The 17,904-nt window shown below is 37.1% G+C and overlaps 1 protein-coding gene and 1 pseudogene across 1 annotated transcript in view; one reads left to right on the top strand and one right to left on the bottom strand.

Moving 5' to 3' along the window:
* The window catches only part of LOC135202351 (uncharacterized), a 224,275-nt gene that overhangs the window by 139,437 nt on the left and 66,934 nt on the right, over positions 1 to 17,904 (bottom strand). The gene's annotated exons all lie outside the window — the stretch shown is intronic.
* LOC135202034 (uncharacterized) overlaps positions 5,915 to 17,904 on the top strand; it is a 44,262-nt pseudogene continuing 32,272 nt past the window's right edge.

Genomic DNA, 17,904 nt, shown 5'->3' with positions numbered 1-17,904 from the left:
AATATAACACGCAACGTTGTTAATTCATATGTTTTTTGTTAAAAGCTTTGCTGTCTCAGAATATTCTTTTGGGAATTTAGCCTTAATATTTCCTTTACCCTTAAAAGATTCATTTAATTTTCTAACAAAATGGCAATAACAATTTATTTTTCCTTGTGAGAGAGAGAGAGAGAGAGAGAAGGGGAGCTGGTGTTGTTGTGCTGGGGTTGTATTGACCTATTCTCATTGTGACTAGGGGAAGTTTTCGATAAAATATTTTATCAAAAATAAATTCATCAAACAGTGCACACAATAACTTCAGTTGCAACATATACCGCATACTGACAATGTACACCAGCGATAAATTATATCTGAAGACGTTTCTGACCATAAAAAATCAAATAACGTTCAAGTTATTAACCATTCACCTAATTCTTAGATAACAAAGAAAAAAAATACAGAAAGTTCTGATGAAAAATTAAACGAAGGTCACGGTAGTAATGATTCGTTGACCTCTTGATAGCAAAAAATGTCTTCCCGGAAGTTCTACTCTATATCAATGTTGCGTTCCCTTAGATAAGAGGAACCCAATCTTAAACTCGGCGCTGCCACGATGGATCGCAGTGAAACGTCTAAGAGACTCGGTCTGTTTTTCTTAGAGGATATAAGCCATCAATTCGCTCGCTTGACTCGGGGTCGTAAGTACAGATCATCTCATTTGAAATTCATTGCTTCACTCTCGCTAGCATAGATCCCTATTATATTGGTACACCTCAGAGTTCCTTTAGGCGAATATATATATATATATATATATATATATATATATATATATATAATATATATAAAATATTAACATTATAAATAAATTATATACATATGTAAATAAATTATATATGAATATATATATATATATTTATATAAAAATGTCATTTATATATGTAAATAAATTATCTATATATATATATATATAATATATTATATATATATATATATAATATGTGTGTGTATTCTTAATTAAACGCGTAATAATGATATCGGAAATCAAGCAATAAGCTAACTTTTCGTGACGTCACACCTACGTCACAGCCCTGATGTCAACACACCTGAGGGGGAGCATCGTGGGCAGCAAATTTTTAGCGATCATTGTGGGATTTGTTTAAAAAAATAAATAGAAAAAAATATTATTTACTCCGAATCATCCGTGTTATGACAACTGATTATACGAAATGAAAAGGTTACCTATGTATAATTAAAACCCAGTTGATTAAATGTTTGTATACCGACGAGATCCGCGTATGGCTGTGACAGTGGACGTCATCAGGGCTGTATGATCAAAACCAAATTATTCGCCGGTATTATAGTCAACTCTGTCATATTTAATGGGATTTCTGGTAGCTGAATTGTCAAGTATTTGGACTCGCCAGTGAGATAGGACTGCAAAGTTCTGACTTAATTTGTAAATGTTTAATTTCGAAATTTTTATGGAAAATGTCACTTCGTGAAATCAGATGCACATTTGAAGGTAGTTAGATTCTATTTCCAAGAAAATCTTCTTTAGGATTGGTTTTACTCTGATCATTTTTCCTTTGTTTCGAGGGGTAAACATTCTTTACAGGAATTGTAATTATGATCAAACTATTCGTATTAAAAAGTACCTCCCTCATGATAGTAAGTTCTGTAAGGATTTAGTAGTAGGTTCCTCAAAGTATTGGATTCTCATTTACCACTCTCTATATTTAATCTCTGTTGTTAACTTTGAGGGACATATATGGATGCAAGGTAAGCAAACCAATTCAGAATTCTCTCTCTCTCACTTTCTCTCTCGCCAGGTATTTTCATATTGTCTTATGTTATCATCTGAATTCGAAGGGGAGCAGTGAACGTAGATTTTAGAAATTTCATACTGGTGAGATTTCCAATTTCTGACTGACATTACATATTTCAAAATGTACTAGATTATAAACTTACCCCTAACACAATAAACGAGATCAATGTTTTCCCGTTATTTCCCATTTATTGCCTCCTCAAATATTTTCTCTAGCTTCTCTTAAAGACCTATAACCTATCATATCGGGAGTAGATCTTGATGGGAGGCCATTAAGCCTTGAGAGGAAGGTACATATCCAGAACATTCCAGGTCAGATAAAACTACGACATTAATTTCCCAAATGAAAAGGGTTTTCTTGAGAGAGAGGGAGAGAGAGAGAGAGAGAGAGAACATAGCAAGTCACAGGATTAAGCTTCGACTTGGAATCGATCAAAGCAACGTGAAATCATGTGTGCTTTTCATTAATGTAGGAGTAATTCATTAACTCTGTTAAAAAAAATGGAAGACGCGTAAGATGTCTGTGTTCCAGCGTAAGAGTGTGGAATCACGCGCATGCGCGAACACAAAAGCACACGTATACATACATACATACATACATACATATATATATATATATATATATATATATATGTATATATATATATATATATATATATATATATATATATATATACATGCATATACATATGTATATACATACATTATATATGTGTGTATATATATATATATTATATATATATATATATATATATATATATATATATTTACACAGAAACACTAAATGTTTTCCATTCTGGATGGGAAACAAATATACAGTAAAAGTGTTTGCAAACAATTGATCAAACTTTGTTCCCAAACAATGTTTCTTAGTATGGACAGGCTTTTAGATATGACGCCAGCGGGATTTTGAAATCTGCCGAACATCGTTAGTCTATCAACCCTGCTAAGTGTAACGAAATTTGGCCATGCCAGGTAACCATTACCGCGCCGTGACCGCTCGTCCGAACTGTTGCTCATCATTACGGAATCCACCCGAGAAGGTTGCCGGGAAGAGAGTGAGCTGTGAGAGCTCTTCTATTTCGATTGATGCCGGCAACAAGTCTTTTCAGGTTTCTGTAAAAGAAAACTATAGTGCCACTTTTGTGCGTCCACACTTTTTTCTTCTGTCCGCCCTCACATCTTAAAAACTACTGAGGCTAGAGGGCTGCAAATGGGTATGTTGATCATCCAACCCCCAATCATTAAACATACCAAGTTGCAGCCCTCTGGCCTCAGGAAACTTTATTCTCTATAATGTGAAAGTTAGCCAAGATCGTGCGTCTGGCAACGATATAGGCAGGCCACCGCAGGTCGTGAATGGAGTTTCGTGGGCCGCGGCTAATACAGCATTATATCGCGACCACCGAAAGATAGATGTATTTTCGGTGGCCTTGATTATACTCTGTAGCGGCGGCACAGAAAACTCGATTGCGCCGAAGAAACTTCGGCGTATTTTTTACTTGTTTTTAGTAATGACTGATTACTTGTTGTCGAACGGATTTGATTCAAACCGAGTTTAAATTAAACTGGATTTAGAGAGCGTGCTACCCTTGTCTTACGGCGGTTCGTAAGCGGTAGGGTGCTAAATGGACCGAGTAGAATGGTGTGGGCCTCTGGACTTCGACCAACCTACCGAGACAACTCGTATTGTGGGACTACAATGATATTCTTATAAAATCACTGAAATAAAGCCTGGCTATTTCTGTTAGTATACCAACATATAAACTGAATCTTTCGTAAAATTATTCATACTCGTGTACGTATATTTCATTGTGCCTTTTAAAAAACTTTAATCAATATTTTCAGAAAATTTAATAGTTACTGCAAAAATACTATAATCCAGTGACATCCTTAGTCTTGTACAAATTTTTAAAGTAGAAACATTTGTAATGAATATTCGAAACTTTTATAGACAAGTAGAAAGCGTTAAGAAATGTCGAGTGTTCCGAAAGCTGTATTATATGATAAACTCTCAATACACACACACACACACACACACACACACACACACACACACGCACACACATACACACACACACATGCGCACACTAACATATATATATATATATATATATATATATATATATATATATATATATATATATATATATATATATTATATATATTTATATATATATATATATATATATATATATATATATATATATTCTATATATATACTTATAAAGACTTTTGGGAACGCAGAAAACTCAAGGATGGCTAAACTTCGATATAAAAAAATGTAAAAGTAGTCTGTACATGCAGAAGAAGAAGAAGAAGAAGAAGAAGAAGAAGAAGAGAGAGAGAGAGAGTATGTTGCTTTTGAGTGGAGAAGCACTACATTTGGATCACTCATATTCATACCGGGAACTCTGACTTGAAAGCTCATGACAGAAATGACATTAATTAAAATCGAACTCCGGGAAAGAAGATCGAGAAGAAAATTAAGAACGAGTCGCGTCGAGGCAAAGAAGAGAAAATTATTTTTAGATTTTTTTTTTTTTTTTTAGAGGACACGTCCTTCACCCTAAAGACCAAGGACTTTTTGTTTTCGTTAAAAATACGTTGACTGAAATATTTGATTTCTTTCTTCACTCAGGTATAATTGAAGGCAGGACACAATTTTGCATTGAATCGAAACATGAAATAAGATGAACGGCAATAAACGGTAAGCCAATTTACTAAAAAGTCTTTTCTGACTCAAATTTATAAAAACAGATCCCGGTATAAATAAAGAATGGGTTCTAGAGTAAAGGCCAAAAGGCCAAAAGGCAAAAAAAAAAAAAAGTAAGTTTATAAAACCCAGCCCCCCTTCAAGAAAAAAAAGACTTATTATATGCTTCATAGACTGAGTACAAGATTTTGCAATTAGTAATTTCTTTAAAAAAACACGCTTAGTAATGAACACTTTCTGATGACACCTAGTGGGTTGGGGTGGGGCGGGAGGGGGTGGGGGGGGGGGGGGGGGGTTGGGGGGGGGGGGGGTTGGGGCAACGGTTTAGTGGGTACTTGCAAATGAGGCAACAATGGAGGAGCAGAAGCGAGCAAATCGAGACAGTCGAGCTTTGAGGATGAAACGCTGAATAAGACAGAGTCGAGAATATTGGGGTCGTTGGCGTGGATGCCGATTCCGTATTACATTACGGCACCTCTCCACCTGACGAAGAACGTCGTTAGGTAAAGTGTTCATAAAGGTCAGTTTCCCTCGACAAAGCCAATCCCTCCCCCCACTCTTCCTCCTCCTCCACCACCACCACCACCACCTACACCGCTGCCTCCTCCTCCTCCACCCCATCGACCTGTTGCATGCCTCGACATAATAGGATTAGGTGACATGGGTGTGGTCACGCTGGGTCCCAGGTTCATGACGGCTATCCGACTTGGCCACGTTCCCAAAACATTGTTGCTACTGGTCCTCATTCTCGCCTTTTCCATGCTACTCTCTCGATCTCATCTCTTATGGTCTTTTCGTCAGTTGAAATGACTTCAGTTGCAATTTGCGGAAAATCTACGCGACTGACGTACATACATGAATGTTCATTCAGTTCATTTAAACGGCAGAAAATGACATGATTTTTGGACAAGTAGTAAGAGAGTAATGGACGATATAAAAAAAAATTACATATAGATGCAAAGCAATGAAAAATTATATTGAAATGCCACGCAAGACTCAAATGGAACAAGAACTTGAAGTAAACAATTAACTATGAGAAAAAACTACAAGTGAATCAAATCAATGTACAAAAAACCTGTACATCACACCACATTAAAAGATTCCTTTTCAATTCAACACCTAAAACAAAATACAAAGTTATGTTGAACACAATGTTTGTTGGTAAGGATATAACATACAGAGAGAGAGAGAGAGAGAGAGAGAGAGAGAGAGAGAGAGAGAGAGAGAGAGATAGAGAGAGAGAGAGAGAGAGTACACTAAACACGCTAGGATCACGAACTGTCAAGGTGCAGAAGTGGGCCAAAAAAAAATGAAAGAAAAAAAAAAAAGGTTTAGGGAGGGGCCAAATTTGACGAGAGGGCGAGGGAGTGCCATCAGATGGGTGTTGTTGCTTCTCGGCTTGCAAGTGGTAGATAAGTTCTCTGAAAGAGTGTTCAGTGTCTCTGGTGTTTCAGCTGTCATTTGAGTAAAATGGGAGAAATCAATCAAAACGATCCTAAAGGGAAAAACTTGTAGTGATCTGATATAGATTTTGTGATCGGTTAACAAGAGCAAAAACTGCGCTAAAGTGAGATATTTGGAAATGAAAAGTAGCGTTTATTATCTTTATTTTTCACTTGGGACAAAAAATGAAAAATAAATAAAACGCGATTTTGAGAAAATGAAGACCTGAAAACAAATTTTATTGCTACTGGTTCTTATAAGAAATAAAACTTTTGAAAAGAGCAAGGCGAATTCGGAAATTTATCAGTGGGATGGAAAATCAATATAATTAAGTTATTGAAAAGATTGTTCGTAATTTCAATTATAGAAAAGGAATCGCAGTAATGAAACAAGACACTTCTGTTAAAAAAGTAGGCTTAACCAATGACCTAATCAATTATCATCAGATAATTTTTTATTTTCACAAGCATGCCTACTAATCTCTTACACTAGAATTTCCTTCGCCTTTGTAAAAACTCAAGTGCTTTGCAGATTGCTTAAGTGATAGAAACTATCTATTCTAACGTAAAGTTATGTATTAATCTGTTACCTAAGTAAACACGAACGAATACATCGGGCTAATGGCATCTACTTATTCCATTATTCCATTTTTGTAGGTATAGCAGTGTAGCTAAGAATTAAAGAAGTTAATCTATAAGGTACTTCTACGCCACTTGAGATAATTATGGATAATACTACCCTGCGCGAGGTGAGTATTATCAGGTGTTTTTCCTTATTTTCTTATAAGTATCTGATGTACCTCTTGAAATTTATATAAGATTCAAAGGGATGAATTGTGTTGTAAACCCAGTTTACAGCTGATGGGGAGTGCAAGAGCAATATTACATTGTTCTTTAAATTTCGTGGAATAAACCACACGAATATTCAGACGTTTATAGAAATGGTGATAAATACATCGAGTTTCCTCTGTACAAGACTAATCTTAGTTATTTTGTTAGAGAAATAAATTTTTGATAGGTCTTGCACCTCACAAACGTAACGAATACAATGTTATCATGGAGATTGGATGTTGTAAGCTTATTTCTGTGGAGCAATAATGCCAACTAAAAAAGTTTTAATTTCTCATTCTAATATGTTAATTTTGCTAAAGATTAATGTATCACCAGCAAGTGCCATCTGTGGAAAATGAATATGCTTTTCTCCTAGTTTAAGTACCTTCCTTCTGGAGTAATACTAAAATATCAAAGTTGGCTGAATTTTAAGACACCAAAGTTATAGGGAGGATGACCTACATTAAAACGACAGAAATTTCAAATTTTCCCTGACACTGCGCATCTCAGATTTCTTTTCAAATAAGTAACCGAAGAGATGCTGTGTGTTTAATTGTTTTTTTAAATGTTAACAAAATATTGTGTTTTGTTTTTTAAACGCATCGCATATTGAATTTGCTTTTGAATGAGCTTTTTATTAATTACATAAAATTCGTGAATACGAGGAATTTGGAAAACAAGTTACCGTGGCAAGTGAATGAAACAGATAAAAACTTCACCAGTTTTATGAGAAACGTCTGTATGTGAGATTAAACCTTTATTTTTTCTGACCGATCATTTCTTATGAAAGAATTTATTAAAATGATCTCAATCATTTTATATATTATACAAGACGGAACGTTTATAAATAAAAGAGCTATTTCCATCGTATTATCAAACATTAACAGTAGATTTCGTACAACCGATTACTTCATAGAAAAAAAATAAAAACTTCGAGGACTCGCAAATACCAGGTAGTTTAAATAACTGAAACCACCGTACCTTACTATCAATTAATTTGAGGCCATTTTACAATCATAATGTGCTTTTATATCAAGCCATTTTACGTGGAACATCTTACATGCAATGTGAAAGGTCTTCTCTACGACTTGAATTCGAGTAAGGCTAGTTTATCCTTTAAGCTTTGTATGTAGCACATGGGGTCTCTCTGCGTAATTCCGGTACGGGATCTCGGTAAGCTATGTCCAAGGTCTTTTAAATATAATCAGAATATATTTAAAGAAACCTTGACTACGTCTTTTAACCCTTTCGGTTCGACCTTTACACTCACTGGAGATCACAACAGTCAGCACAACTTTTCACTTCAATCCTGATTTCCGCGGCCATGTGTTTATAAACACATTTGCAAGCACTGTGATCTTCGAATAAGTTAACAATGGCTGGTCGTTCTAACTGATTTGAACCTAATTAGGTCATTCGTCGAGGCCAAAAGGCTGAAAAGTCTAACGCTTCTCTTTCATTGGAATTTTTATTTATTTTGGTTTAATATTCTTTTCTCGTTTATACTCAATTATTCACGATTTTTTTTACCGCATTTTACAGCAGCTGCATCAAATTTGTTTATCTTAAAACTGTGCTTTTTATTTGTGACACATTCAATTCTGTTTGTGTGTTAGTGTTGTGTTGTCATGTTTGATAACATTAAAAATGTTAATATATTATAATGATAGTAATAACAAATAGAGAACAATTTAGATTGGTTAAGTAATTCTGTATTTTTACAGATTAAGATGTTTTAAAAATAGTTATGAATGCACACACATACACGCATATATATATAGTATATATATATATATATATATATATATATATAAATTATATATAGATATATATCTATATATATATATATATATATATATGAATATATACACACACACATTTATATATATACACAATATGTGCATGTGTGCAAATGTAAGATCTTATTTTGTAGTTACGCCAGGCACAGGCTCGATGTAAATATGCTTACAATTAGACATTATCCGACTATAATAACTAATATAAAAAAGAAAACAAAAACATACTAAAAAAAAAATTCGGTTTTACCCTTAAATACTCGTAAATCACGATCTCGTGATCATGTATTATGCATTTATGCAGATCCTGCTATAAGCGAGAAGACTCGTGATCCTCTGGTGTCTTGTTATCTCACATTCTTCACTTATTTGTTCAGAGATTTCTACATGTAATTATTTTCTCTCTCTCTCTCTCTCTCTCTCTCTCTCTCTCTCCGTATTTCTACTCTGTTTCTGTGATGCTAAACAAGTTCTTCAGCGTAGCCACTTACGTATGCTTATTCATTTGTTAACTAAATAATTTTTCAATCGTCTTGGTTTATCTATTTTCTGGCTTTATTTCGAATTACATTTACATTTTCTTTCATTGAATGCTTTGTAAGTCCTCCTGCACGTTCGAATATCTCAATTATACATTCTTGAAAGGAACGAACCCTTTAAATATCTACGTATATCCATGCTCTTGTTTCTATATGTTTATCTATTTGTTTACTGATTAATTTTCGGCTTGCGTCTTGATTTATCTATTTTCCTGGCTTTATTATGATTTATATTTTCATTTTCTTCATTGATCACTTTATGAGTAATTTGCGCATTGAAATATCCTAATTATACAACCTGGATAGGAACGAATAATTTAACACTATACACACAGTCCTGTTCGAACTTCCCATCACACATCAATGAACAGAACGAAGATATTTACCGAGTTACCTTGAAACGCATCGTCTCCAGATCTGTCTTATCCACATCACGTAGGATTCCCCTCTCCAAGCTTCCTTCAGCTCCTCCTACGAAGCTCCCGAGGGACGCCACAGCGATCGCAGCTTACGACCCTTAATTACTTGTTCTTAATTATTCATAGATTTACTAATCCATCGCGGGCCTGGTATAAGTCGCGAGTGGGAGGTCGGCCGTTTTCTCTCTCTCTCGAGTGGGAGGTCGACCGCTTTCTTTCTCTCTAACTCGAGTGGGAGGACTGTCGCTTTCTCTTTCTCTCGAGTGGGAGGTCGATCGCTTTCTTTCTCTCTAACTCGAGTGGGAGGACTGTCGCTTTCTCTTTCTCTCGAGTGGGAGGTCTGTCCCTTTCTATCTCTCTCTCTCTCTCTCGAGTGGGAGGTCAATCGCTTTCTTTCTCTCTAACTCGAGTGGGAGGACTGTCGCTTTCTCTTTCTCTCGAGTGGGAGGTCGATCGCTTTCTTTCTCTCTAACTCGAGTGGGAGGTCGATCGCTTTCTTTCTCTCTAACTCGAGTGGGAGGTCGGCCGTTTTCTCTCTCTCGAGTGGGAGGGCTGTCGCTTTCTCTCTGTCTCTCGAGTGGGAGGGCTTTTGCTTTCTCTTTCTCTATCTCTCGAGTGGGAGGCCTGTCGCTTTCTATCTCTCTCTCTCTCTCTCTCTCTCTCTCGAGTGGGACGTCTGTTGCTTTCTCTTTTTCTATCTCTCGAGTGGGAGGCCTGTCACTTTCTCTCTCTCTCTCGAGTGGGTCGATCGCTTTCTCTCTCTCTCTCTCTCTCGAGTGGGAGGTCTGTCTCTCTCTCTCGAGTGGGAGGTCTGTCTCTCTCTCTCTCTCTGAGTGGGACGTCTGTCGCTTTCTCTCTCTCTCTCTCTCTCTCGAGTGGGAGGTCTGTCTCTCTCTCTCTCTCTGAGTGGGACGTCTGTCGCTTTCTCTCTCTCTCTCTCTCTCTCTCGAGTGGGAGGTCTGTCTCTCTCTCTCTCTGAGTGGGACGTCTGTCGCTTTCTCTCTCTCTCTCTCTCTCGAGTGGGAGGTCGATCGCTTTCTCTCTTTCTCTCTCTCTCGAGTGGGAGGTCTGTCGCTTTCTCTCATTCTCTCTCTCGAGTGGGAGGTCGATCGCCTTCTCTCTTTCTCTCTCTCTCGAGTGGGAGGTCTGTCGCTTTCTCTCATTCTCTCTCTCGAGTGGGAGGTCGATAGCTCTCTCTCTCTCTCTCTCGAGTGGGAGGTCCGTCGATTTCTCTCTCGAGTGGGAGGTCGATCGCTTTCTTTCTTTTTTAACTCGAGTGGGAGGGCTGTTTCTCTCTCTCTCTCTCTCTCTCTTTCTCTCTCGATTGGGACGTCTGTCGCTTTCTCTCTCTCTCGAGTGGGAGGTCGGTGGTCTTCATCTGATCCATTCCGTCGGGGGGTCTGGAAGCCCTTCGATTTTGCTGGCAATATTTAGGTCATTCGTTCGCTTCTGCTTTTCATGTTATTTATTCACGTATTCCAGTGGCACTTGGGTAATGCTGACTCACTCCTGCTCGTGTCGGAACCCTCTGGTGCCAGTTTCAACAAAGGCCTTTTTATGAAAAGTGAGGTCATTCAACCTGCACACAAAACATTGATTTTAGATTTCTGTGAAAGAAAACTATAGAGATGGCTTTATCTGTCCGTCCACACTTTTTCTGGCCTCCCTCATTATCAAATTGCAGCCCTCTAGCCTTAGTAGTTTTTTTTTATTTCATTTTAAGGTTAAATTTAGCCATGATCGTGCATCTGGCAACGCTATAGATGCCAACAACACAGGCCACCACCTGGCCGTGGATGTGAGTTTCATACAGCATAATGCGCTGTACAGAAAACTCGATTGTGCCGAGGAAATATCGGCACATACTTTACTTATTTATTTTTGCTTTCGCTGGAATGAAAAAAATATCCAACATTAGTTTTGATTCATTAAAGTTTCCTTGATTTATTTGGAATTTTAAATGTCAGGTTCTCTTCAATCAAAAACTTATAATCTGTTTTCGCGTTTTGAGCTGGTAATGATGTTAGCTCATTTGTGTTTATTAATACTCCAAAAAATAGCTCATGAAATATTTGTATTTGATAACCTAATTCTTAATGTTAGAAGCTGTAAGTGTAAGTAGTTCATCTTTCCAAGGCTCATTATATATATTTTCGCTTCTATTCACAACCAGATTAAGTGAAAACTGAATCATTTGCTGTAATGAATTTTGATCTGATGACTGACTTCCCTATCAATCTCTGATCCAATGACTGACTTCCTTATCTTCATACTCTGAGCCATGACTGAATTCACTATCTTCATCTCTGATCCAATGACGACTTCCACTCTCTCCATCTCTGATCATGATCTGACTTCCTTACCTACCATCTCTGATCCAATGACTGACTTCCTTATCTTCCATCTCTGATCCATTGACTGACTTCACTATCTTCCATCTCTGATCCAATGACTGACTTCACTATCTTCCATCTCTGATCCATTGACTGACTTCCTTACCTACCATCTCTGATCCAATGACTGACTTCACTATCTCCCATCTCTGATCCAATGACTGACTTCCTTACCTTCCATCTCTGATCCAATGACTGACTTCCTTATCTTCCATCTCTGATCCAATGACTGACTTCCTTATCTTCCATCTCTGATCCAATGACTGACTTCCTTATCTACCCTCTCTGATCCAATGACTGACATACTTACCTTCCATCTCTGATCCAATGACTGACTTCCTTACCTCCATCTCTGATCCAGTGACTGACTTCCTTACCTTCCATCTCTGATCCAATGACTGACTTCCTTACCTTCCATCTCTGATCCAATGACTGACTTCCTTACCTTCCATCTCTGATCCAATGACTGACTTCCTTACCTTCCATCTCTGATCCAATGACTGACTTCCCTGTCTTCCATCTCTGATCCAATGACTGACTTTACTATCATCCATCTCTGATCCAATGACTATCTTCCCTGTCTTCCATCTCTGATCCAATGACTATCTTCCCTATATTCCATCTCTGATCCAATGACTGACTTCCCTGTCTTCCATCTCTGATCCAATGACTGACTTCCCTATCTTCCATCTCTGATCCAATGACTGACTTCCCTATCTTCCATTTCCCAGGAATCTTACGGTGAGGGCAAGATCATCACGAGACCTTGGGAAGAGGAGGAAATTTGGGGGTCCTTCCGTCGATGGCATGTCCTTTTCTTGTCATGTTTCACTGGCCTCGCTATAAGTAAGTACTGTTTCTTATTTCTTTTGGAGTGTTAGAATCTTAATTCAACTCATAATTTCTAAAACGCAATGAAATAATTTTTAATTTTTTTTTCAGGTTACCAGGATAACTTCTGTAAGGAATGATAGGAAATAAGGTGTTCATTTTAGATGTGACAGGTTCTGTTCTTTCTTATAGTTACTTAATTAATCCTGATGTTGATTCTAAAAGTTGCTAGTCACGGATTTCACAGACAAATTGAAAAAAGAAAATCAGTATTCAAGCTCATATTAGCAAAGAAAACCAATGAGAAAGTTACAATCCACCACAGAATAGCATACGGCCAGAGAGAGAGAGAGAGAGAGAGAGAGAGAGAGAGAGAGAGAGAGAGAGAGAGAGAGAGAGAGAACCCATAGGTGGGAACGAATAAGAAAATAAAACAATATAGAAATCAATGAAGAAAGGATACAATAAATAATAATACTGAATAAAAGTACTATGGCCGCCAGATGTTGAGACCTAGGGAATGTTATGGCCAGTCAAGAGGCTCATTAAGCTGGCCCATCAGTCAGTCAGGAACCGTTTGAATTGGGACATTTCCCTATTCCCTATACTGCCGTCAAATGGTCTGAATTGAACCATCCCTGAAAAACATTACATTATCCACCCTATGACAAAGGCAGACTAACCATCACAACAGATGTACGAGTTTATCAAGTTTATAATTGGATTTTGAGTATCTAGGAATCCAAAACTTTCACAGCATCACTGACAGCTGAGAGAGAGTAAGGAAGAACGAAAGCATACAGAAAAACACAAAAAGTCCGCTACAAAATATGCAACTTTAATTTTCTGGTAAATTTCATGAAAAATTTATTCAATAGACATACACACACATTACATACATGTGTGTGTGTGGCGGAACTCTGCAAATAGTCAAAAGGTTTTCCCAAAGTTATCAAACATTATTCGCCTTCACTAATGCAAGTCTTTTGTATGTCAACTCCAGAACAGCCAGAGAACAGAGAGATCTAAAACGGCATCTTAGGTGGTCGACATACTTCGCTGCAAACCCTCTCAGTAACGAAGAAACTTTTGTTTACTTTCTCCATCAAAGGTAAAAGCTTTTCGCCTGGAGAGAATCGATTCACGATCACCCAGCTCGAAGCCTCTTGTTATTATTCTCAGCATCTCCTCGGTAATAGTTTCATAACTGATGCATTCATCTCAGGGGAATTCAGCTAATCGAGAGTGCTTGAAACATGACTAGAGTTTAAGTATGCAACGCTACAACATTTATATCTTTTAAATTATGTTAAATTTAATTTTCTTCCTTTTAAAATAATGCGAAACCTTCATCACTCCCCTTCAAGTTCTTCAAAACTGAATTGTAATTATATTCCCTGACAGACATACTTTCAGTGCTAGAAAAACAATATATCTAAATGTCTGAAAAAAAGAAAATGACGATGCTGAGGAACAGAGATAGGAATGTAAAGAGAGACTCTTAGATTTCATTAAGAGAGCGCCAAGCTCAACCAGGCTTCCCATGGAGCGGAGCAGTTCCCAAACGCGTTCCATCATGTTCAGTCGCGTCGTCGCGAGTTGGTCGTCCTTATATATATCGAGGGAAGGGGATTCAGGGAATCGTCATTGGCCGTCTATTGACTTTTCCCTTTCTAATTACGGGAAACTCTTCTCTCCAACATAGAGGAAAAAAAGAAAAGAAAAAGAGAGAGAGAGAGAGCAAAAAAAAAAAAAAGAGGACCGTAATTTCATTAAGGCACCAGTAGATAAACTGATCTCGCTGAAGGTATCTCTCGTTTTCATTTTATCTAAAATGTTTGTGACATCACACGGGAATGAACGTTAAAAAAAAAAACAAGTTTAACAGACATGTCATTTACTGTTGAACAAGATATTTTTACAGATATAAAGTACCAAGAACTGATACTTTTTTTCAGCCAACTGTAGATTTGAAAATCAGTTTTTCATAGTAACGTTCTTATCCAGTCATTGGTTCCCTTAGCGACTGATAATTGTGAATGATTTGTACTTTGGCTTTAAAAACAATTCATTTGGACAACTTTGAATACTGTACTCTTTCAAACTTGCGAATCCGCCTACGCCTTTTGATAATTCTATGAAATCCAAGGCTATTGAAATATATTCTATAAGGAATGATGACGATGGAATTGGACTAAAACTAAGACACGACCAGATACTCATTATCGAAGGACTATTATTTAATAATGTCTTGTGCCTACAGACACACACACATATATAAACTTCCATTATTATTTCTGAAACTTATGACAGACTTTGGAAAGTTGTAGTGAGTGACAATGAGGCCCTTAAACCAAGCAGTAAGGTTACGTAGAATCCTAAGGAAAATCTGTTTTGAAATTATTACTATTATTTTTTTAATTCCTCTTCCTTGAAAATGAAGTGGTAGTCCGTCAGTGCACCTCAAGTGGTGCACTGTAGGCATTACTTAAGGGTCTTGCAGCGTCCCTTCAACCCCTAGCTGCAACCTCTTTCATTCCTTTTACTGTACCTCCGTTCACATTCTCTTTCTTCCACGACTTTCCACCTTCTCTAACAACTGTTTCGTAGTGCAGGCAACTGCGAGGTTTTCCTCCCGTTACAGTTTTAAAACCGCCTTTACTCTCAATTTCCCTCTCAGCGCTGAATGACCTCAGCTCCCAGCGCTTGGCGCTTGCCCAAATTCTATATTCTACTCTCGATACTAGTAAACTTTGTTTTTTCAATTAAAAAATGTTATCTAATTATTTTCTAACTTCTGTTCAATGTCCATGCAACTGGTAAACTTCATTTTCTCAAGAAAGAAAAAAACAGAAAAAAATGTTTCTTTGCCTTAGCACCTGGGGAAATCAAGTCAAATTTTACGAGGCCATCACAGGAGTTATCATAAGCACAGAGAGAGAAGCGTTGTTCCATAACTTCTTGCAGGAACTTAGCTTTGATATTTTTTCGAGGTAACCTTAACTTCTGGATTTTTTTTGGTTCAGCGTTCAAGGGTTTTGGTAAATTGAAAATGTTGCATTTGGGAATATCTGTATTATTATTATTATTATTATTATTATTATTATTATTATTATTATTATTATTATTATTAAAAAATGATCATACAAACATGTGGAACACGATGAAAAGGCCATCAGCTTATCCATAAAGACTTAAATAAGAAGCAAATAAATAAATTACACACACACACACACACACACACACACACACACACACAACACACATATATATATATATATATATATATATATATATATATATATATAGTATAATGTGTACATACAATATATACATATATGAGAAACAGTTCAGAAAAAGCGACAACAAAAGTCAATACAAAAGGGAACGAGGAGCAAAGACGTCTAATCAGTCTCAGAAAAAAAAAAAAAAAAAAAAACCCGCTAATAAGATCTGTCGCAAATTCCGCGAAAATGTTTCAGAATATCGCCATTTACTTTTTCCGCTTCGATGGAGGTGTTTGAAATTATCACGAGAGTTACTTTCGTGGTGATAACGAGGGATCCGGGTCAAAAGAAATGGTGGGCAGTTTTCCAACAAGTACCTACTATAGTAGATTCACATCAATCGTGCATTTGATCTAGGCCAGTCCTTACGACGCTTCTGATTGACTGTTGATAAGCCAATCACAGGGCTGGAAACTCTCAATCTCTCTCGAGAGTTCACATAGGTAGGATCTATGTTTCACCTCTCCTGAGGAATACGTCTTTCAGGAGAGGTGGAATATACATCCTACCTATGCGAACTCTCGTGAGAGACTGAGTTTCCAGCCCTGTGATTGGCTTATCAACAGGCAATCAGGAGCGTCGTAGGGGACTGGCCTAGACATCAAATGCACGGTTGATGTGAATATACTACAGCACTACATCAGAGTTAGCTACCTCCTATTTCTTCCATTTGGATCTAAGGCTTTGCAGTGACTGACAAGCGTATCCAAAAAAAAGGTGACGAATACGAGAGGTGAAGAGGCCACTGTGGATATCACAATGACATCCGTAGAGAATGCTGAATAAAATTAAGAGTAGATTAAGGGTCGTACTTTGACATTAGGACCATAATTTTGGAAACATGTTTTTCGGCAAACTTTTGTCTTCCTCAGTAGACAATAAATTTACCGACGGTCACTACCTGGATGGGCAACCATCAATGAATGACAGATGCCACTGGTACATAGGTTCCTTTGACTGATCACTACTGAACCTTAGTGTTTTACATAATTCTGTCGACAAATATTTGTATAACACAAGTGGCTAACGCTTTTACTGATTATGCAGTTGCCTTGCGTATTAATCGATATATATATATATATATATATATATATATATATATATATATATATATATAAATATATATCGATTATGCAAGGCAACTGCATAATCAGTAGAAGCGCTAGCGACTTGTATTATATATGTATATATATATATATATATATATATATATATATATATATATATATATATTAAAAAAAGTATATAAGGAACAAAGAAAGAACTTTACTACACTTTTATAAGTCCTGCACTGGTATGAAACCAACCATCCCCGGAAATCTTCAGATATATACCTCACGCTAAGACACAATGAGAATTCATGGGTGAAATGACTAACTTTCTTCAGCGTCGTTACAAAATAAGACAAAAACTTATAAAAAGTAACAGAAATAACTTTACCACACTTGTAAAGGCAGCGTACAAGCAAGGTGCTGTTCCGCTATGAAAACAACCATCCCACCGAAGAGCTTTAAGCCTATAGGCCTCTACCTTTCGCTAAGACGCAATGGGAATTCAAGGAAGAAATTACTGTTGACCTTTTCCTACGTTACATAAAAAAAGGACAATAAAAACTAAAGAAAGAGGAAAATTCCGTAACGGAGGGGACATTAAGAAATAAAGAAAAGTCTATAAAGGATGAAATCTGAGGAAACTGGCCGCGCAAGGGTGCGTCAACAAACATCACTGGGAGCAGCCGCCGCAGCTGCCCTTGAAGCAGCAGTTCGGTTCACAAGCAGGACGAAAACCAATTTCAGCGGCTGTTGCGATTAAAAGTGTGTTTATTACGCAGAGATTACGTAATCGA

This window comes from Macrobrachium nipponense, chromosome 30 (assembly GCF_015104395.2).
Source record: "Macrobrachium nipponense isolate FS-2020 chromosome 30, ASM1510439v2, whole genome shotgun sequence".
Lineage (NCBI taxonomy): Eukaryota > Metazoa > Arthropoda > Malacostraca > Decapoda > Palaemonidae > Macrobrachium > Macrobrachium nipponense.
The sequence above is the reverse complement of the archived record's forward strand: the minus strand, read 5'-3'. Positions and strand labels throughout refer to the sequence as shown.